Here is a 21,492-nt window from a genome sequence, read left to right as displayed (position 1 = left end):
ATGTGCATTTCAAGGTGCACATTGTTGTTGTTTTAAAAAAGAAGTTTTCAAATGCAGTCACAAGTTCAGGAACATGTGGTTTTGTGTGTGTTTTAAAAGTTTCCTTTGGTTCATTTTTGCGTTTGGGGTTGCAAATGGGGCAAGTTCAGATCATCTGTGAACTGAAATTAAATTCTCGCTCATCGCTAGGTTCTGACTGATGAGCAAATACGTTCAGGGGAAGGTGGGGGTGGGCTTAAATAGCCCATGCACCTATGTCCCCTTGATGTCAACATGGGGTCACAGCATAGGTCTGCCTCCACATCAGGCTTGCCTCCATTTGGGGTTAACCAGAATTATTGGTTAACAGCAATAATTGGTTAGCAGCAGCATTCCTTGTTGGTTCATTTAACTAAAGGAGAAAGCATAAGTAACTTTGAGGAGCTGCGAGGACATGAAAAATTTGCAAGGTCAGATATACATTCTTAGTTTGAGAAATGGCCTTGTATTCTGTTAGGTGTCACTAAGCAAACGTTGATCAACTTCATCACACACTGCTCACAGCCTTTCCTTTTTTTAAAATTGCCTGCACTTTCTCATGATAGTTGAAAATGATGTTGTATGTAAAATAATTGTCTAAATTAGCCAAAGTTGTCAGTAAATTACAGTATGTATTGAAAATGCCTTTATTTGGGAGAAGCGCAAAAATGATGCATTTATTGTTCTTTTTAATGGGGATAATTGCCTTGAACTTTCTTAATTAGCAATGTGATCTTAACGTGTGTTTATGCAAAGTAATGCTCCCTGAGTTTCATAAGATTCACTCCCCAGGGAGTTGCTTTTGGATGGCAACCTTCAATCTCTAGGAAAAGTGGACAGGAATGAAAAGAATTATTTATGAAGGAATGTGACCATAAATAAAAGGCAGCATAGGAAATTAGCTGCAGAAGGAAAAGTAAAATCAAAGAATTGGTTTGTTGCCCACAAGAAGAAAGGAAACAAATACGGTGGTAAAACAGAGCTAAAAACTGTTCTTAACCGAACATGAGATGGCAGAAAAGCTGGGGATGAAAGCCCAACGGAGTCTCTGTGTGACAATATCATTGCTCAAAGAATGGCCACAGCTAGACCTAAGGTTTATCCTGGGATCATCCAGGGTTCGCCCCTGCCTGAGTACTGGATCCCCTGTGTGTCACCTAGATGAACAGGTTTGACCCCTGGACGATCCAGGGATAAACCTTAGGTCTAGCTATGGCCAATATTGAATGCTGAAATAAGAGATGGCACTGGAGGGTGGCTTGGTGGGCAACGGGGCAGGAAGTTGCTGACCCTTCTGCCCAGCGCGAGAGAAGACGTTTTGGCATTTGGAAATGGGCAGTTCTCACTCAGTTTCTCACGTCATTTTAAATTCTCTGAAGTGTGATTCCAAGCGTTTGCAATCTGCAGTCTGTACATCCAGTCCTGCCGGTAGTCCTGCATCCCAGCCGCTCAGAACCTTACTAGTCCTGATGGCCTGAATCTTGCCACTTCGCACATTGCTCTCCACTGTGGTTTGACATGTTTCCCAGCACGTGCTAACCCACCTGATTTCTTGTTTCGTGGAGCTGGCAGTGTGTGACTTCAGTGCGGCTGATGAATATTTATATCTGTGTGATCCCTTCTTCTTTCTTCCTTTCTCTTTTGCCTCCGTGGTCTGTTTTGTGTTTTGTTTTTCCATCAGGCTTTTCATTATCTGGCTGCAAAATCCCAATCTGTCTCTTAAACCAAGCCTTGCTCTTCCTCTTCTGAAGTTGCTGGGTTTTGGTCTTCAGATTCCCCCAGGGCTGGGGGTTGTGTGGGGGTGGGTGGGAGGGTAGCAGTTTGTTTATATGCTCCTTGGGTCTTTAGACAACGTTGTAATTTGAGTTTGTTTGGAGGTATTCGTATGCGAGGGGCGTTGGTTAACATCTACGCCTGGATCTAATAAATAAAGATTAATGAATACATGTGTATCCATGTGCACCTCAGGCTTTCTGAACCAGTAAAAATAATTAACCAAACACCCAAAGCTCATGCGCCTTAAGAAGGATGAATCTCAGAAAACACAAAGTAACATCTCTGGGAGCCATTAAGGTATCTAGGCTAGCTGAGGGGGGGACGGGGGACGACGGACGGACAAATTCCCCCGTTCACATCAAATGATACTTATTTTCAATCTAATTATCTCTTTTTTCCTTCTGATCTTAATCATTGCTGTCATACTGTGAAGAAAATAATGTCTCTGAAATAATACAGAAAACCATAGGGTAGTAAGAGAAAGAACAAGGCTTCCTAGTCGGCCTATTGTTGAACATTAAAAAGCAACATATGGAACTATAATATTGGGGACTTGCTTAATCTAGCCGTTTTCCACTGTTCAGGGCTAAGCAGAAGCTGATTGGACATGAGCCTTCATGTGGAAGGAAGCTGGGAATTCACATGGGATTGGTAGGAGGAACCCATGATCTTGGTGGGCTGCCTGTTGTACCTGTTTGAAGATGGGCAGATGTATTCATTAAAATATGAAGTCATATCCATGTCCCTTTCCAAATGTTTGGTCAGTGCAGTTTTTGGCATTAGCTACCAATGTTGTTATAATTGTAGGGGTGTCGTGGGCACCTGACTGGGTCAGGGAGTCCAATGGACTCCCCTCTGTCTACCTCCATGACCCAGTTGGGCTCCAGTGGTACATTCGCAGGCCCACGCTTTGAATGCCCACGAATGTGTCCAGCAGCCAGCCACCCTCATCCAAAGCCTCCATTGGGTGCAATAATGAGGGCTCTGGAAATTACGGATTTTCCCTATTATGTAAATGGTAGCCGTAAAGGCCCCATTTATTCAAGAGTAAAGGTGTAAATGGAGGGTCTTTACTCTTGTGTAAATGGGGTCTTTACTGCTATCATTTATGCAATGGAGAAAATGTGTAATTTCCGGAGCTCTCATTGTTGCACACAATGGAGGCTCTGGATGAGGGGGGGGGGATGGGTCAAGACCTCATCGGACTCTCGCCGGGCTGCAAAAGAAGTTCACACGGCACTGCGAGCAGGGGCAGGTGGCAGCGGAGGGGCAATTGGTCACAGACGAGTCCGTTCATCCCTACATAATTGTCGTTGGCTGTGATAAATGGGGGGTGAGAGGGAGATCAGGGCCATTCCATGAGCCCTACTAAAAGGATTCATTTCCCCCCTCTTCCTCCCCTTCCTTTTTCCTCGTGTGGTGTGTCTTTTTAAATCATAAGCTGGCAAGCAGAGACCACCTTGTTTAACTGAGTACTTGTAAGCCACTTTTGGAGCCATTTTGGCTGAGGAGCAGCATAAAAATACAATTAAATAAATGCATAATGCAGAGCTACTCTGGCCACGTTCTCAAACCTTTCCCACCTAGTGCCTTTGCCTTAGTCCTTTTCTAGGGGCACACTAATGAATAATTAGGTTTACATGTCCTCTCTGGGGCCCCACAGTGCCTGCACCACCCCCACCCCCAAATTGGGCACACTTGCAAAGGATACATTGTGAAGATGTAGAAAATTCAATCCCTTCCACCTCACACAGTGGAAGAGACGTGTGGAAAGACAGCAATGCCAGGCACTCTGGGCCTGCCCCACTGTTATGTCCCCTCCAGTCCCAGCCCCACATTGTCCATGCTTGCTATGCATGCAGAGGTTGTCCTCATATGCTGGGTCTGTAATAGTGCAGCTTTCCAGCTTGCAGTAACAGTCTGCATGCTCTTGGCAGGCTTTCCCCCTCTGCAGACGTGCTACCAAGGCAAGGGCAGTGGGGGGGGGGGCAGCAGGGGATGCACACACGGTCTCGTTTTCTCTCTCTCCGTGCATTGTTAACTGTTTTTTGAAAAGCACACCATTTTATGTGCATTTTTTTTTTCAATTGCACACATCTTTAAGGCATTTTTGTGTGGCACAAATCATAACGTAAGCTCAGAAATGTACGGAGGTTGACTGCAGATTGCGTCTGAGTCTGCATTCAAGCCAGGAGGTGCAAATCGGGTGAATTCTGGTCAGAAATGAACTGAAATGAATTTCTCATACATCCCTATAATAAAGCCCATTTAATCTTCTCCTGGGGAACTCCCAGGCCTCCTTCCTAATAAGCTTTTATGTATAAGTCTCATTCTCCAACACCTTTTTGAATAATCCTATCACCATGCCTGATCAGTGTGAAACAATGCTCCTAATGTACCTTGTTCCGTGATGACTGAGGACATATTTTCTATCATTTGACACTGTTCTGAATTCTCAGAGCTGCCCCTTTTGAAAGGCCTGTTCCCATGCCACAGCTGCAAAGAACACAATGGATAAAACACTATAGCTCCAGAGAACATAATAGAATGTGATCTCTCTTTTTCCAACCCCCTCAGCTTCAGAGCGTTCATTTCCCCCCCCCCCCTTCTTTTTTCAAGCGGTGGTCTGGCAATGCTGCCTATGACAGAACGATCAAGAGGAACAAATGGCTTCAGGAACTCAGATCAAAAGTGAAGAAGATCTCTAGACACAAATGATCATTGTTAGCTAACCCTCTCTCAGTCAATAGTTTGGCTATATAAGTGTGTGTGCGTGTGTGCGCACACACACACACACACACACACATTTTGATGGGGCTATTAAACAGACATCCTATTTTGAAGCATTTCAAATTGCAAGGACAGGATTTAACCATAATCTAGGATAACATCGCGAACTTTCCCCTTGTAATATAACTACTATGGTGGGCAGTAGTCTTAGGACTGCTAGGTTTACCTTGGAATCTGTGCAGGAGGAGGGGCAAGCTCGTGATACAAGCAGTGTGGGCCGTCGCCCCCACTTACATGTAAGACGCGACAGACTGCAGGAAGGACCCGTCACGTCTGCCCTTTTTTTTTTTTTTTTTTAGTTTTAAAGGACCATGTGTGCAAGAGTGCACCAACAGTAAAGGTAAGGTTTGTTTTTTTAAGGGTTCCTCGCTCCCAACTGGCTCCGATGTCCCCCCTTCTCCCCATGGCTCCATTTCCCCCATCTCCTCCTGGCTCTGTTTTCCCCCCACCCACAATATCCATTTCCACCCCGCCCGCGATCCCGAACAATCTCCATTTCCCCCCGCCCGCGATCCCCCACAATCTCCATTTCCCCCCGTCCGCGATCCCCCACAATCTCCATTTCCCCCCTGCCCACGATCCCCCGCCTGCGATCTCCGTTTTTCCCCTATCCCCCTGGCCCTGATTCCCTCCATCCCCCATTGGCTCCAATTCCTCCCCATCTCCCCACCCTGCCCTGATGTCTGCAGTGCTTCTGCAGAGCACTGCGCGCCATCCTCCGCTTTTCCCAGCTACTCGTGAAGAAATGCGGTAGCCGGGAAAAGTGGCGGAACGGGCTACATGCCTGCGGTCTCGGGCTCAGCCAGAGACCGCGGGAAATACCGGGCCACAAGTGGTGCCAGTTACCCTAGGGCCAGGGAGGTTTGACCCCTGCCTGAGCGCGGGATCCCCTGTGCATCATCTGGACTCACAGGGACGAGCCCAGGCCTCGCACCGGGCTAACCTCTTGTCTAGCAAAGGCCTTAGAGAAGTCATGCAACATGGAAACCATCTTGAGCATTACTTTCAACAAGCTTTTGTAAAAGCTTTATTGCTCAAACTCATGATCAGAGGAGTGGGGTGGGTAGCAGTATACTATTGAGAGACAGTGTGATGTGGTGGTTAGTGTGTTGTACTGGGAGTTGGGAGATGCAGATTTTAGGTCCCACTCAGCCATGGAAACTCACTCAGTGACTTTGAGCCAGTCACAGACTCTCAACGCAACCTTCTTCATAGGGTTGTTGTTGTGAGAATAAAATGGAGAGGAGGAGGATTATGTATGCTGCCTTGGGTTCCTTGGAGGAAAAAAGTCAGGATATAAACGGAATAAACAACAACAACAACAACAAATCATATGCTGAAATATGCCAGGGATCTCAAGCCTGAACTTATAGCATGCTCCACCATTTTTCCTCCTGTGCAACCAAGTCTATCAAAAGGAATTGCAGGCTAAACCATGTTACCCAGGCAACATGTAGGCCACACTGGCTAACTCAGACCTAGGCCTTAGCTAGATGGGGCTTTATCCCAGGGCAATCCACGGGATCGTCCCTGTGCATACACATGATGTACAGGGGATCCTGGGATTAGGGAGGGATGATCTCTCCCTTGCCCCGGGATCTCACCTCCACTTTAGGCGAGGAGCCAGGACCCATGCATGGGGCACAGAGCTCCTCAGGAGCTCTGTGCCCATCAAGGGTGGGGTGGGGGGAGTGGGGAATATATATATATATATATATATATATATATATATATATATATATACCTTTGAGCACACAAGCGCTCGTGCACTCCTGCCACTTTAAAAAATGGTGGGCGTGACGCCTCTCCCTCTGTGGCAATCGCGCACCTCATGTGAACAGAGGGGGAGATCTCGTGATAAAAATATCACGGGATCTTCACCCCTCTGTTGCGCCAGATTGCTAGGTCTAGCTGAGACCTGAGTTATGTGATGCAGGGAACAAATTAAGTTAACTTGGCACTGTAAAGCCTGACCTACAGTCTGAGTACCATGTCTCTCAGGGAGAAGAACTTGCTATACTGAATCTCTGGCCTCCATCTTTCTGCACATCCACTGCTGCCGCTGCCGCCGCCACCACCACCAAGGCTGTTGCTACTGCTGCTACCACCTTGGAAGCCTGATTGTTTGCCTGCCTGGATAGTACTGGGGCCCTTCCACACGCCGTACTGAAGGCGCATACATGCGCCCCAAGTACGACCCCAAAACGATAGTGTGCACTACAGCCAGAAGAGACGGAGGAGGAGGCGGCTGGGGAATCCGGGCGGGTCCTTACCGCTGCCGCCTCCCCGCCGGCCTCTGCTGCCGGGGTAAGAGCGACCCGGGTCGGAGAGCTCGGCGGAGGTGGAAGCCGAGCTCTCCGACCCGGGTCGCTCTTACCCAGGCAGCAGGAGGCCGGCGGGGAGGCGGCGGGTGGCGGCAAGGACGCGCCCGGATTCCCCAGCCGCCTCCTCCTCCGTCTCTTCTGGCTGTAGTGCACACTATCGTTTTGGGGTCATACTTGGGGCGCATGCATGAGCCTTCAGTACGGCGTGTGGAAGGGCCCCAGGTCATTAGATTGCACTCGGGGAACCTGGCCTTTTGCCTCTCTTGGATCACAGCACTTGACTCTGCCACCCAACCTAACTTGCTGTCTCCAGAGCTCCTTCCCCCCGCCTTCCAATTCGGGGTTCCAACCCTCATTGAACCCTAACATCATTATGCATGCCAGCATCCTCATTTTTTTGTTTCCTGAGAACATCTTTATGACTTCAGCCTCATATTCCAGGACTTCGGTATGTAATGGAGGACACATTTTATGAATCCACATCTGTTTCATTTTGTAATGCCATAACGTAGAGGTGGGACGGACACAAGAGCTGCCAAGCTTTTAAAGGTACTGCATGTGTGATATTGGCTTTTTCCCTTCTGGCATGGATTTAAAGTGCAAGGCCGAAGGATTTCACTAGAGGGTTGCCAATATAAGTGGAAAGAGAAGGGGGGAAACTGCAGGATTCATGGACTGATAGACAGGGTTGGAAGAAGAGGGTCAATGAATGACAGGAGCTTTTGTTTATGCAGAAGAAATAACGATGAAAACTGGGTGTACAAAACAACAAGGAAATATTTATTGTAATGCTCCAATGTGTACCTCTATTGAGCATAGAGAAGTTTCCCTCAGGAAGGTTGGGTCCATTTTTTAACAAATTGCATGATTCATACAAGCTTAAACTGTGTCTTTTCTTTTCGTTTTGCGTCATTGTCGTCTACCGATTTTCTATGTAGTACATTTAGTGCTACATTTCTGCCAGGCATAGCTATTAGATGAACTGCATTTATGACCGTTAATTTATGACAACGTGCAGTTCAGCATAGGCTGACAGATTATAGTTCACTTCACTTATGCTACATGTTAGCTTCATCCAGCTGCTCTGACTGGACTAAAATTGGCAACCATTTGGCGTACACAATAATGACTTCTACGCTCTGCATCATTTACCATTAAGCCAGGAAACAATGCGATCAGCCCAAAGTATTCTGTTTGTCCATATCTTGCTGCTAATGGATCCACAAATGGTGGTGGATATCATACCTAGGGGCCCACAGCCGGGGGCCACTTTGAAGATTATATCTTGTACTTAGCGAACCAAATCCTAGGTAGAAAACACAGATACATGGCTTTAGTAATGAAAAGCAATTATAGCCTATGTATAAATGGCTTCTTTCCCCTGTGGAATCAGGTAAGCAGGCATTTGAAAGGGATCAAACATGTTGTTTGTTTGCAGCTATAAGGTTTAACAGTGTGGCTACCCTTCATAAATCAAATGAGATACATGGATTTTCCTCCTGCGAAATGACTACTGAGCACAAACTGTGACCTATGAAGGGGCTCTCAAGCTTCAAGTGATAAAGCTAGAGGTTCCAATCCCCAGAGGGCCACAGAAACTGAATCTTCACAAATCCCAGTTATATCTTGGAGCACTTTGGTTTATACCCTTATCTCTGGGCTTCATAGAATACAAAGATCAAAAAATATGGTCTCTTCTGTATCAGTCAACAAGAATAAGGCCATAGCTAGACCTAAGGTTTATCCCTGGATCATCCAGGGGTCAAACCTGTTCATCTAGGTGACACACAGGGGATCCAGTGCTCAGGCAGGGGCGAACCCTGGATGATCCCAGGATAAACCTTAGGTCTAGCTGTGGCCTAAGTCAACAACAAAGTCAAGAACATTGTTCCTGTACATATCTCATGCTTGGCTAATAAAGGCATTTGACTACTCATGTGATTTGCTTCTTGAACCTATTGGGTCATGTCAGGTTGGCTGAAAAATAAGATACTTGGGAAAATATGAAGATGTTGCTCAGCTTATTTCTGAGCCTACCTGAATTTGCCCCTTCAAACCACACTGGCAGCATGCCAGGCTAGGCAAACCTGGGCAAAGTAGTGGGAAACATAGTCAGTGGCACCTATGAACAACTAAACTACATACCCAGGGCTAACTGGATGCTGGCACCTTGTGCACAGAGCACTAGAACCACAGAAAGAAGAACAGAGGCCTTTCCCACTCTTCTTAATCTCAATGGCTTGCCACTGCTTCTAAAGTAGTAAGTAAGCACCAGCACAGTAAATAAAGTGGAAAGGGTAGGTGTTTGGGGATTGATAGGTGGATGGATGCATTGACTGGAAGAGAACAGGCTTTGTTGAAGGTTAGATGGAGGAGAATTCTTCTCTGGCTTGGATTTAAATCTCAACCTGAAAAGTATCTGGGGCTCATACTACTCACTTTTTGAGGCAAGTACTACTAGCCTCCCTGAGGATTCAGAGCTCAGAAGTACAAGTTGGGTGACATGACAAAACCATTTCTAGGATAGTGGTGTTCATCTTTTGTTAGAGAAGATCCTTAGGCTTTTGGTATGGGATGCTCTCAGTTTGGGTATTGATGGAGCCATCTCCCTGCCTCATTCATGGAATTTATGGAGAGCAGGAACCAGACATTGCTGTCTACAACTTGTAACCCTCCTGTGTTTTTCCATCCCTCTATTACCGCAGAAAACCTGTTATGAAAGAAAAGAGGGAATTACTGCACAATGCCTAATGACTGGTAGTGGTAGGAGGAGCCTTCCATCTGGAAGTATCCTTGAAATCTGGTTGCTTTCTTGCTTTGAGTTTAAAATCCTTCCAATTTGTGATAGTCTGATATGGGGAAATGTTCTACTGAAACCATATTTCCACCTACATATTTGCACCTAAATATAATATTTATTTTTCACCTAAAATGCAAGGGAAATACGGAGTTTCCTACTGAAGTGATGTGAAACTGCCAAGGAATTTCACAGGAACTGAAAAGGTTTGGAATAAGTCTAGTGAAATTTCTCAGATGACTAATGCCTATCCCTAGGACTGCATTACCCATCAGCCTTCCTCAGAATATTTTGAACTGCAACCCCCATCATCCTTGGCTAATGGCCATGCTGGCTGGAGCTGATGGGAATTGTAACCTAAATATCGAGAGAACATCATCTTGGCAAAGACTAACCTAGGCTGTCAAGAAATTTTACCTAAAATCTGGAGATTCCTGCTCAGGCAAAGAAACTAAAGGGAAGCGAAAAACTTTAGCTAAGTTTTGCAACAGCTTTAAGGGGGTTTCTGCAAACAGGGAGCTGGGATATAAAAAGTTCACCTGTTCCTTTGAATAATCTTCTTAAAGTTATAACGCTGCCTCCTTCATCATCAACTTCGCCATCAATTCTTTTTATTCCAACTGATTTTGGTGTCACAAGCAAAATGATGTGCTATATATATTTTAAAAGGAAGGAAGGAAGGAAGGAAGGAAGGAAGGAAGGAAGGAAGGAAAGAGAAAAAAGAAAGAAAGAAAGAAAGAAAGAAAGAAAGAAAGAAAGAAAGAAGAGCAAGCAGCTGGAGAGGCTGGGATCTTCACCCACAAAGGTCTTGATTGCATGAATAAAGTTCTCTGTGTATCTCAATAAGATATTCATGTACAATTGATATTTCTCAGGAGTCATAAACACAGAGCCATTGTCACACTCGTGAGTTGCTTCCTGCAATTCCAATAGACATTAGTAGAACATTCAGGCATCAGTTTCTTGCTAAGAAGAGCCCTAGATGCATCCATACAGGTGTCAGTCATAGGATCAGAATGGGAAAAGGCCTGGAAAGCAACTTGGTTGGTTCACTTAACCATGGCTAGAGATTTTCCACCATTCCAGATGTTCTTGGATTCCAAGTTTCATCAGCCACAGGCCATAGCTAGACCTAAGGTTTATCCCTGGATCATCCAGGGGTCAAACCTGTTCATCTAGGTGACACACAGGGGATCCAGTGCTCAGGCAGAGGTGAACCCTGGATGATCCCAGGATAAACCTTAGGTCTAGCTGTGGCCCCAGTCAGCATGGCCAATGGTCAGTGGTGATGGGAATTGTGGAAGGCCACAGCTTCCCCATCCGTGACTTACACATTATCCCAGCCACACAGGGACCACTCTGAGAAATGCCTCTCCACACACCGATAGGAACGTTTTAAAAGACCCTAAACTTGTGGCCATCCTGTGGCAAAGCACTGCATTAATTTACTGCGCCTTATCCACAGGAATATTTCCTGTTATCAAGTCCCAAACCACTACTGATGAATTTAATAGTCAAGCCCAAATGCTAGTCTTTTGAGAGAGGGAGAAAAACCTCTATACGTCCTTGCCATACCGGCCATAAAGCTATTTAACTTTTACAATTTCCCTTGTTTCTTTCCCCACTCCTCACACACCCATATACACTCATCCCTACTACCATGGTGGCAGCAGCAGCAGCAGGGACAGGCGAGTCATTTTACATAAGTGTCAGAACTTACATAACATGGCCGGGGCCCGTCTGTTGCTGCCACCACTGCCACAGTAGCAGGTATGGAGGAGGGGAGGGGAGGGGAGGTGCTTCCCTCTCCTCCTCATGCCCCTGCGAAGGCAATGGCAGCAGTGGCAACAGGTGGCTCAGCTAGAGTCAGGTAGCATGGGCAGCTGGCTACCTGGCAACTAATGGGCTGAGCCAGCAATATCTTGCTGTTTTTTGAGCCCCAACCAGCAGCATCCCCACTAGCAGCCCAAAGTGTACAGAATTGTGCATGGTGTGGAGAATGTGGATAGGGAGACCATTTTTTTTCTCTCTCTCTCTCTCCCTCTCTGAAAATACAAGGACCCAAGATCATCCCATGAAGCTGATTAGTGGGAGATACAGGACGGATAAAAGGAAGCATTTCTTCACACGGCACATAGTTAAACTATGGAATTCAATACCACAAGATGTGGTGATGACCACCAATTTGGATGGTTTTAAAATGGAGTTAGATACATTCCTGGAGGAGAAGGCTATCAATGGCTCCTAGTCCTGATGGCTATGTGCTACCTGCAATATCAGAGGAAGTAAGCCTTTATACATCAGTTGCTGGGGAACATGGGCAGGAGGGTGGTGTTGCACCCATGTCTGGCTTGTGGATTCCTGGTCAAAAGCTGCTTGACCACTGTGTGAACAGATTGTTGGACTAGATGGACCCTTGGTCTGATCCAGAATGGCTCTTCTTATGTCCTAATGAACCTAGATCCTAGCACCATCGAGCTGAAAGAGGTGTCAAGTAGTTTGACTCCAAAGCAACCCATGGAGGAGAGTTAAATAATCTTCTTCTTCTTCTTCTTCTTCTTCTTCTTCTTCTTCTTCTTCTTCTTCTTCTTCTTCTTCTTCTTCTTCCTCCTCCTCCTCCTCCTCCTCCTCCTCCTCCTCCTCCTCCTTCTCCTCCTCCATTTATTGGTATAAGATAATAGATAAACCTTATGATTTAAGCTAAGATCTCAGCAATTAAATCCTCCCTCCCTAACTGACAACTGCACCCTTTTAAGGGAAAATTGAGAAGGAGAACCCCCACCCCATCCAAATAATGCTTCATAAAGTTTTTGAAAATATATTTGGGAAATATATAGAAGAATATTATACAATACAAAAATTATCCATGTATGCTAACCTTGCCCTACATACCTAAATTAAGTGATGCCTATCTTTCCAAATCCAGAAATATTTCTGCCAGCAATTCACTTAAATGCAGTTTAATCATTTGAAAAAATGTCTCTAGGCACCTGTATTCCAAGATACGTTACAAATTCTGGATACCAGCAAAATTGCTATTTAATAACTCTATTGGTAACTTAATGTTACCTACTGTCATTTATTCAGATTTTGACCAATTAATACCATAGCCTGAAACTATACCAAAGGGTTTCTTAACTGTTCCACCTACTTGGCTATACTCTCTCTGCTTGCTGTTGCTTTCAGACTGGCCTGTAAGGGGGCAGGACGTTGTGAGGTTGCTTGTGTTGAGCTCCGATTGGGCAGCAGTTGCAATGGTGACTGCTTGATCTATCCTGGTGAGTCCTGTCAGTCAGTCACAATGCCTTATAATAAATGACAAATAGAGTAAGTAAGAGTTTCAGGATAGAAGTGCCTGAATCGTGATGAAAGGCTATTAACATGAGCAGTCAAACAAAAATGTATTCTACATCTCTTGGCCATATGTGGATCCAGAGGAGTGGAGTAGATTGTAACGCTGAGATAAAACAACCCAGCTCTTTTTTCTCGCTCTCCATATTTCTAGCCCTTCCACATCAAGAATCTCAGGGTGGTTTCATGGAATTGCCTTATTTTATTGTCACAACCCCCAGGTAAAGTAAATTAGGTTTAGACTGTAATTTACTCAGGGTCATCCTAAGACTATTGGAACAAACAGTGCAATCCTATACCTACTCAAAAGAAATTCCCGTTGTTGTCATGGAAACATGTTCCTCAGTAAGCATGTATAAGATTGTACTGTGAGCAGAGATGTGTCTAGCACCAGTGCAAGCTGTCCTGCCACTGACCCCTATTGTCCTCATTGTCACAGTCACTGCTGATGTGTGTCCTCTACCCAATTACTGCTGCCACTCAGTCCCCCCGCCCCATCACACCTTATCTCCAGGGCACTGCTCCCACAATGTCTGTCTCTGAGGATAGACTTCCTCAGAGTCAGGCATTTAGGCCCGCCTGCCTCTATGGAGAGCCACACTGGCCACTTTCTCTGACTAAATGGCTCTTCAGAGAGCCCTCCCATTGGATTGATCTGAGAGGCTCCTCAGAGAGCCCCAGAGGGCAGGTGGCTTCTCTGGAGACACTTCTGGCCAACATTTGCCACAGTGGCACAGTAGGCTGCCAAGACCACCTGCTGTACTGGGCAGCAGCTCTAGAGAGCAAATGCCATAGTAGAACGGCAGTTGTTGAGGCTCTCTGGATTCACCTTGCCTCATGGGATAGCCAGCCCTGAATGTGCACCTGAGTTTTCCACATCCAAACATGCCACTAGTTGGACACTTGGCTACAGAAGGTTCACAACTAGAGACCCATCCAGCTGAACTCAGTACATCAGCCATATATAGCTGCCCACCAGGGACCTGGTAGACCTAAGGAAGTGTGAGAAATTCATTTCGGTTAATTTCTGATCAGGAGTTTTGCAATTCACATCTTCCAGATTGAACACAGATTTGAACACAATTTGCTGCCATAGTCCATACATTTCTGAGCTTGCTATGTTATGTGCAAGTTAAAAAGAAATGTGTTCAACAACATGCATACATTTGAAAAAAATGTGCCTGAAAAAGTGCGTACTTCTGAAACACATGCACAAATATGCTTTAATGAATAGGGGAAGAATGCGTACATTTCAAAGAATCACACAACTGATGCATACATTTGGGGAAAATGCACATGAATTTACATGCAAAAAGGACAAAAAACCAAAGATGAGAATCTGATATGGGTACAAGATAGAATGAGCTTCATGGTGGAATTTAGAGAATTTAGTTGAAATTTAGTTTTGCTTGTATGCACATCCCTCTAAAGGGGCTCCTGTTTCTGTAGTCTGCAAAAACAGAGTGTTGTGAAGAGCCTGGCAGGTCTTCAAAAAATGCCTGGTGGGCTGTGTTTAGCTTAGCACACCACAAATTACATGAGTCTCTCCTAAATCTTGCTTAGGAACGGACCAATCTGTTTCACTTCCTTCCACATTCAGTTTTTTTAAAAGAATCTGTCCAGTTTATGAAGCAGTTTGCAAATGATGAAAAGTTCCTACCAAAAAAAATGAAATTTTCACCTATTCCTAAGCTCCCTCATCTTTGCAGGTGTTACTTGGTTTTCCTGGGAGCTATTTGGGGATCTAGCTGATTCCAGTCCAATTTATTTTAGAACACAGTTGACTTGTGCACCTTCCCATTTTATGACAAACAATCACTTCAGCAGAAAGACCCTATCAATCATGGCACCGTTTGCATGCTTATTTAGCTAGCTTGTAATTAAAGGTAGCTAAAAATACCATGCATGAATATATGGCAGTTTTCTTCTCTCTTTTTCTAAAATAAAATAAAATAAGACAACCCATTTCCTTCATGGAGAAGACATGAGCCCCATCAATCAAACAGTTGGTTACTGAAGTCATTATGACTAAAATTTAAAACAATTACATACAAATGAATATTAATGATGCTTCCAGTACAAATTAAAGGGTAGTTAATATTTTTTAATACAAGATGTACAAGACTCTTTCTTCTTTGTTAGAAAATAAAAGAAAGGGTACACCTTTTGCATTTAAGGTAACCCAGTAGATTATCATTTTAATAAAATTATTCACATTAATTTTTATATACAGAATGTCTTGATGTGTTAATCAAGGCTACTGCATAGGAAAGTATAGCTACGTTAGTTGAATCCAGTATCTGGGTCTTTACACCAAATGGACTGTTCCAAGGAATGTGTGGTAGGCAATTTATTGGCTGTGGTGAAAACTAAAGCCCTACTTAGACATTAAGGGCTAGGTTCAGGCTTAAGTAAGGCCATGGGGCTATGTACAACGGCCTCCACTCCCCAATGTCCCCATGTGCACTGGCTCTTGCCCCTGAATCCCTGACCTTGGCACAGTACATGACTTTAAGGAACTGCGTGATACTCATGTACATTGTGGTACCATGTTTCCAATACCAGTTATCCTGGCCCCTGTTTGGCTACTAGAATGTGGTGGAGGAGGGGTCCTGTTGTACTTGTACATATTCTCCCCTCTGTAGTTAATAGGAGCTCTGGAGAGGGACAATTTGGACCAAGGCATGGGTGAATGGAGTTAGATGCCCCCAATTCATTGTGCTGAGGCTGCCTTTAGGATAAGAGAATTACGTGGTGAGATCCTGTTATTGACTTCTCCATTTAACATCTATTTTGGCCCTCAAGCTATTAGTGAAAGGGTGAAGGAGAAAATCCACACGGGCCCATTTTTATTTTTATTTTTTTCATGAAAAAACAATCATGATACAGATACGTGGTTCTGTCCATAGGACAGAGCTCCGATCTCTTCATGTAAGTCCAAGTTAACAACGTTTTGTGACATCTGAATATAACCAAATTTCATAGGTAGCTGAACTCCATTAACATGAAGGACGCTTACAAGGTAGATACTAGGGGTGTGCACGGACCCCCCGCTCCGCTTCACTTGCAGATCCGCCATTTTTCGGAGCGGGTCGCTCCGCCCCGCCCCCGCTCCGCCCACTTCCGCTCCGCTCCGCTCGGAGCTCCGGATCGGATCCGGAGCTCCGTTTTTGCCCCCCCATAGGCTTGCATTGAAAGCTAAAAAAGTAAACAACTTTTTTTCCGTTGAAGTTAGAAACCTCACGTTTGGCACCATGACACCTCATGGGCGTATACACACACACGCCAAGTTTCAAGGCAATCCCATCATCCCCTGATTTTTGGCGAATTTTTGAAAATCGGGCACCCCATTCACACCCCTTGGGATAGCTCCGTCAATTTGCATGTTACAAACCTCAAACTCGGCACCAGGGCAGCTTATCCATGTGTCCACATGCACGCCAAGTTGCAAGCAAATCCCATCATCCCCTGATTTTTGGCGCGGCTCTACCCTCTAACGCACCTCCCATAACCCTAATTCACACCCCTTTAGATAGCTCCGTCAATTTGCACGTTAGAAACCTCAAACTCAGCACCATGATAGCTTATCCACGTGTCCACATGCACGCCAAGTTTCAAGGCAATCCCATCATCCCCTGATTTTTGGGGAATTTATGAAAATCGGGCACCCCATTCACACCCCTTGGGATAGCTCCGTCAATTTGCATGTTAGAAACCTCAAACTCGGCACCAGGAGAGCTTATCCATGTGTCCACATGCACGCCAAGTTGCAAGCAAATCCCATCATCCCCTGATTTTTGGCATGGCTTAACTCACCCCAAATTGTCCCATTCTACAACTACGTCAATTTGCACGTTAGAAACCTCAAACTCAGCACCATGATAGCTTATCCACGTGTCCACATGCACGCCAAGTTTCAAGGCAATCCCATCATCCCCTGATTTTTGGGGAATTTATGAAAATCGGGCACCCCATTCACACCCCTTGGGATAGCTCCGTCAATTTGCATGTTAGAAACCTCAAACTCGGCACCAGGAGAGCTTATCCATGTGTCCACATGCACGCCAAGTTGCAAGCAAATCCCATCATCCCCTGATTTTTGGCGCGGCTTAAACTTTTTAACTCACCCCAAATCAAGTCCCATTCTACAACTACGTCAATTTGCACGTTAGAAACCTATCCTTTGGTCCCATGACAGCTTACCCATGTGTCCCCATGGACACCAAGTTTCAAGGCAATCCCATCATCCCCTGATGTTAGGGGAACTTTTGAAATTTGAACACTCCAGTATGTCAGGGATTTAAAGTTGCAATTGCAGACAGCTCAATGGGGCCAGTTCCAAGGCAATCCCAACATGCCACGAGATAACCCTAAATCTTCTGGCACATTTGAAAAAGGGATTATTGAATTTGATAAAGTCTAAGTGAGCGCAGGAAGGACTTCTCCCCTGAGTCAAAGCAAGACACATACACCATCGCTGCAAGGCGGGAAGGGGAGAATTATTATTATTATTATTATTTATTTATATAGCACCATCAATGGAAAGCAGGCAGGCAGCATGCATTGTAGTGCCGCAAGGATGGCTTGAGCACTAACGCATAGCAAACCAACCCATAAGTGGGCGCAAAGTGAGGCAAAGATGGCTGGTTGTTTCTTTCTAAGCCAGCAGTTACGCCTTGAGGGGCACAGAGGAGGACGATTGGGAGCAAACCAGGCACCAGGCGGGCAGAGAGGCAGGCAGAGTAGGCGAGGAGTCAGTCCTGGCAGATGCCCCACCACAGCAGCACCCCGGGGGAGGCGGGCAGGCAGGCAGGCAGGCTGCGGGCATTTCTGGGGGCACAAGGAAGTGATGGCTGGTTTCTAAGCCAGCATTGCAGTTAGTCACGCATTGCAAACGCAAACCATCCCAGCGAGTCGGTCACCGAGGAGGACAGGCTAGCAGAGGGGCAGGCAGAGTGACATGTCATAGATCTAGTATTGGGGAGGAGTCAGTCCCGGCAGATGCCCCAACACAGTAGCACCCTGGGTGGGCATTGGAAAACGCCATCTTGTGGGTCAATACTTCCCCCACCCCATGTCCTGCAGGGTTGCCTGCCTAACCCTTGTGGGGATGGGAGATGGAGAGCTTAGAGTGGCAGTGCCAGCAGCAGCCTTCGGCTTTCCCCTGGAACCAGTCGCCTTGCCCGCCTCTTTCCCCAGCAAGATCGCCTGGTGCTGCCTATGAAGATGCATCTTCATGCTGCTGGTTCCATAATGCCCTGTCGATGAACCCCTGCTTAGGCTGAGTTTGCAGTGGCGACAGACAGCAAAGCGGGGATCCGCTCCCAACTCAAAGTGGTCCCACACGATGCTTGTCTTTCGTTTCTGTGGTGACACCACCAATTGCCCGCCTGAGCTCTCTGGTGTTGCCACAGAAACAGGGGTGTGGGATGAGACTGGGGAGAGAGCCTCGGCCTGCTGCTGCTCCTCCTCAGCCCCCACATCCTGGAGGCCCACCGCCTCCTCCTCCTCCCCCCCCTCCACTGTGCTGAGGACCTCGTCTAGGTCCATCAGCGGGCTCGTGGGCTGAAAGGAGAATGAAGGAGTTGGGGATACTCCTCCTCCTCTAATGGCACTGCTGCCACGTGCCTCTTGCAAACGGGCACTTTTCCCATTCCCACCCTCAAAAAGAGAACGCCGGGCACAAGTTGCAGAAGAGAGTGGCTCTGCCTGCTGCTTGTCCTGCTTCTGTTTTGGAGCAGTCAGCCAAGGAGTTGCCCGTTTGAGTTTCACAGGAGGAGAGGAAGCCCTGCTGGCAGACTGAGCCTTGCTGCTTTCAGCACGCCTGCTTTCTCTTTTCATGATGACTAACAAAATATTAATACTACTAATACTATGTATAAGGTACTACTAAGAATATGTATAAGAAGAATATAATATGTTTAAATGTAGGGAAATGGGACAAGAACAATAAAATATACTACTACTAATATGTATGAGAATATACTACTAAGAATATCTACAAGAATATAATAATATGTTTTAGAATATTACTAATAAATGTAGGGAAATGGGACAAGAAATGGGACAACCACTACTATAAGAAGAACAAAATATGAATACTACTACTAATATGTATGAGAATGTATACTAATAGACTACTAAGACTATGTCAAAGAATATAATAATAATATGTTTAAGAATAGGGAAATGGTGTGCGTATGCTTTCCCCAAAATGCTCAATCTGTGGCTGCCTGTTGAACTTGACAAAAGCAGCCCACTCCGTCGAAGTTACACAGAGAAGAAAAAGAGAATCCAATTTTTTTGGTATATTTGGTATATAGAAGATAGAAGGAAACACAATCAGGATTTAAGAGAGGGGAGGGGGAAAAAGAACCAACCACTACTATAAGAAGAACAAAATATGAATACTAATATAATATGTATGAGAATATATACTAATGGACTATGTGAAAGAATATAATAAAATATGTTTAAGAATATAAATGTAGGGAAATGGGACAAAAAGTGTGTGTATGCTTTCAAAAGAAAGCTTTCACAAAAGCAGAACAGTCAGGCTTTAATACAGGGAAGGGGGGGGCAACCAACCCAACCACACACTCCAAAATTCAAAAATAAAGTTTATATTAAATCAAAGTAAGGGGAAAACACAGGGCAAACTAAGCTACAAGTCAGAAAGAAGCAAACAAACACACACACGCGCCAAACTAAACCTATATTAAATTAATCTATCTCCAAAGCAGGAGCACTAGCTAAGTAAGTGTTCCCTCCACGAACGCCAACCCACAAAGAGACACAAAACAGAAAGTTCTCAGGGTGGGTCTGCCTTAGTCCCCCCTCCAACGCTGGGATTGGAGGAGGATGCTTTCTGAGGAGATGAATTCTCATCAGGATTGGGAGTTGAATGTGCCTGTCATCGCTTCCAAAAAAATAATAATAATAAAAAAAAAAAACCCAAACCCCGATTTTTAAAAAAATATTGCACGTGAACCACAGCACGCAGAAAGTTGAGAGTGGTCTCAAAATGACCCCCATCCACGACTCTCTGTGCACAAGAATTTTCAGAACGATAGCTTAAAACCCCCCCCAGTTATCCCCGATTCTTTCCCTCAATGCAATCCTATGGGCGAAAAGCCGAAACGCCGTTTGAGCCCTGCGGTTGACCCGATTTTTAAAAAAATATTGCACGTGAACCACAGCACGCAGAAAGTTGAGAGTGGTCTCAAAATGACCCCCATCCACGACTCTCTGTGCACAAGAATTTTCAGAACGATAGCTTAAACCCCCCCCCAGTTATCCCCGATTCTTTCCCTCAATGCAATCCTATGGGCGAAAAGCCGAAACGCAGTTTGAGCCCCGCGGTTGACCCGATTTTTAAAAAAATATTGCACGTGAACCACAGCACGCAGAGAGGTGAGAGTGGTCTCAAAATGACCCCCATCCACGACTCTCTGTGCACAAGAATTTCCAGAACGATAGCTTCAAAAACAACGTAGTTATGCGCGATTATTTGCCGCAATGCAATCCTATGGCGAAATGTTTTCAAGATGGCGACCGGAGCGCTCCGACTGAACTCGGAGCTCCGAAAAATGGTCGCTTCTCTTCGCCTTGCTTCTAGGGGGTCCGCGGTCCGCTCCTACTCCGCCTCTGGGTAAGGCGGAGCAGGCCAATCCGCTACTGCTTCTACGCTCCTAATCGGAGCGGAGCACATCCCTAGTAGATACGCCATTTTTAATCCCACTGGATAAAAGGTGCTAGACAACATCCATCAATGATTACAGACTAGCTAGCTAGAAGTTAATAGTACACACTATGGCTGACAGCCCAGAAACTTAACAAAGTTGTTAGTGACTCTTTTGCCACATGGATAAAAGAAAAGAGGTGGTGTTTGTTTCTTGCGCCTCTACTAAAAGTTTTGTCTTCACATCTGAGGAAGAGATTTGTTGTGTGAAGATGGAGCTAACCCTCTGAGGAAAATAGGAAAAGAAAAGCCCTGCAACAGCAAAACTGAGGTATTTTTCTGCTGTGGCTCTGAACAGAGTAAACTTCTGAAATACTACAAAAACCTGAGGAAATCTTCCAGCAGATGCTAGGCATAACATGACAACTTGTCTTATAGGAGTCACCTTGAGTGTAAAAGTTTAAGATGATCTTTATTTATTTATTTATTTATTTATTGCATTTCTATACTGCCCAATAGCTGAAGCTCTCTGGGAGATTCACAAAAATTAAGACCATTCAAAGTATAAAACAACAGTATAAAACCATAGTATAAAAATTAATATAAAAGCACAACCAGGATAAAATCAGCAGTAGTGCAGAAATACAAATTTAAAATACAAATTTAAAACAGCAAAGTTAAAATTGAATTTATAGACTGTGAAAATGCTGAGAGAATAAAAAGGTCTTCACCTGGCATCTAAAAGAATACAGTGT

Source organism: Elgaria multicarinata, chromosome 4 (genome assembly GCF_023053635.1).
Source record: "Elgaria multicarinata webbii isolate HBS135686 ecotype San Diego chromosome 4, rElgMul1.1.pri, whole genome shotgun sequence".
NCBI classification, from domain to species: domain Eukaryota; kingdom Metazoa; phylum Chordata; class Lepidosauria; order Squamata; family Anguidae; genus Elgaria; species Elgaria multicarinata.
The sequence above is the reverse complement of the archived record's forward strand: the minus strand, read 5'-3'. Positions refer to the sequence as shown.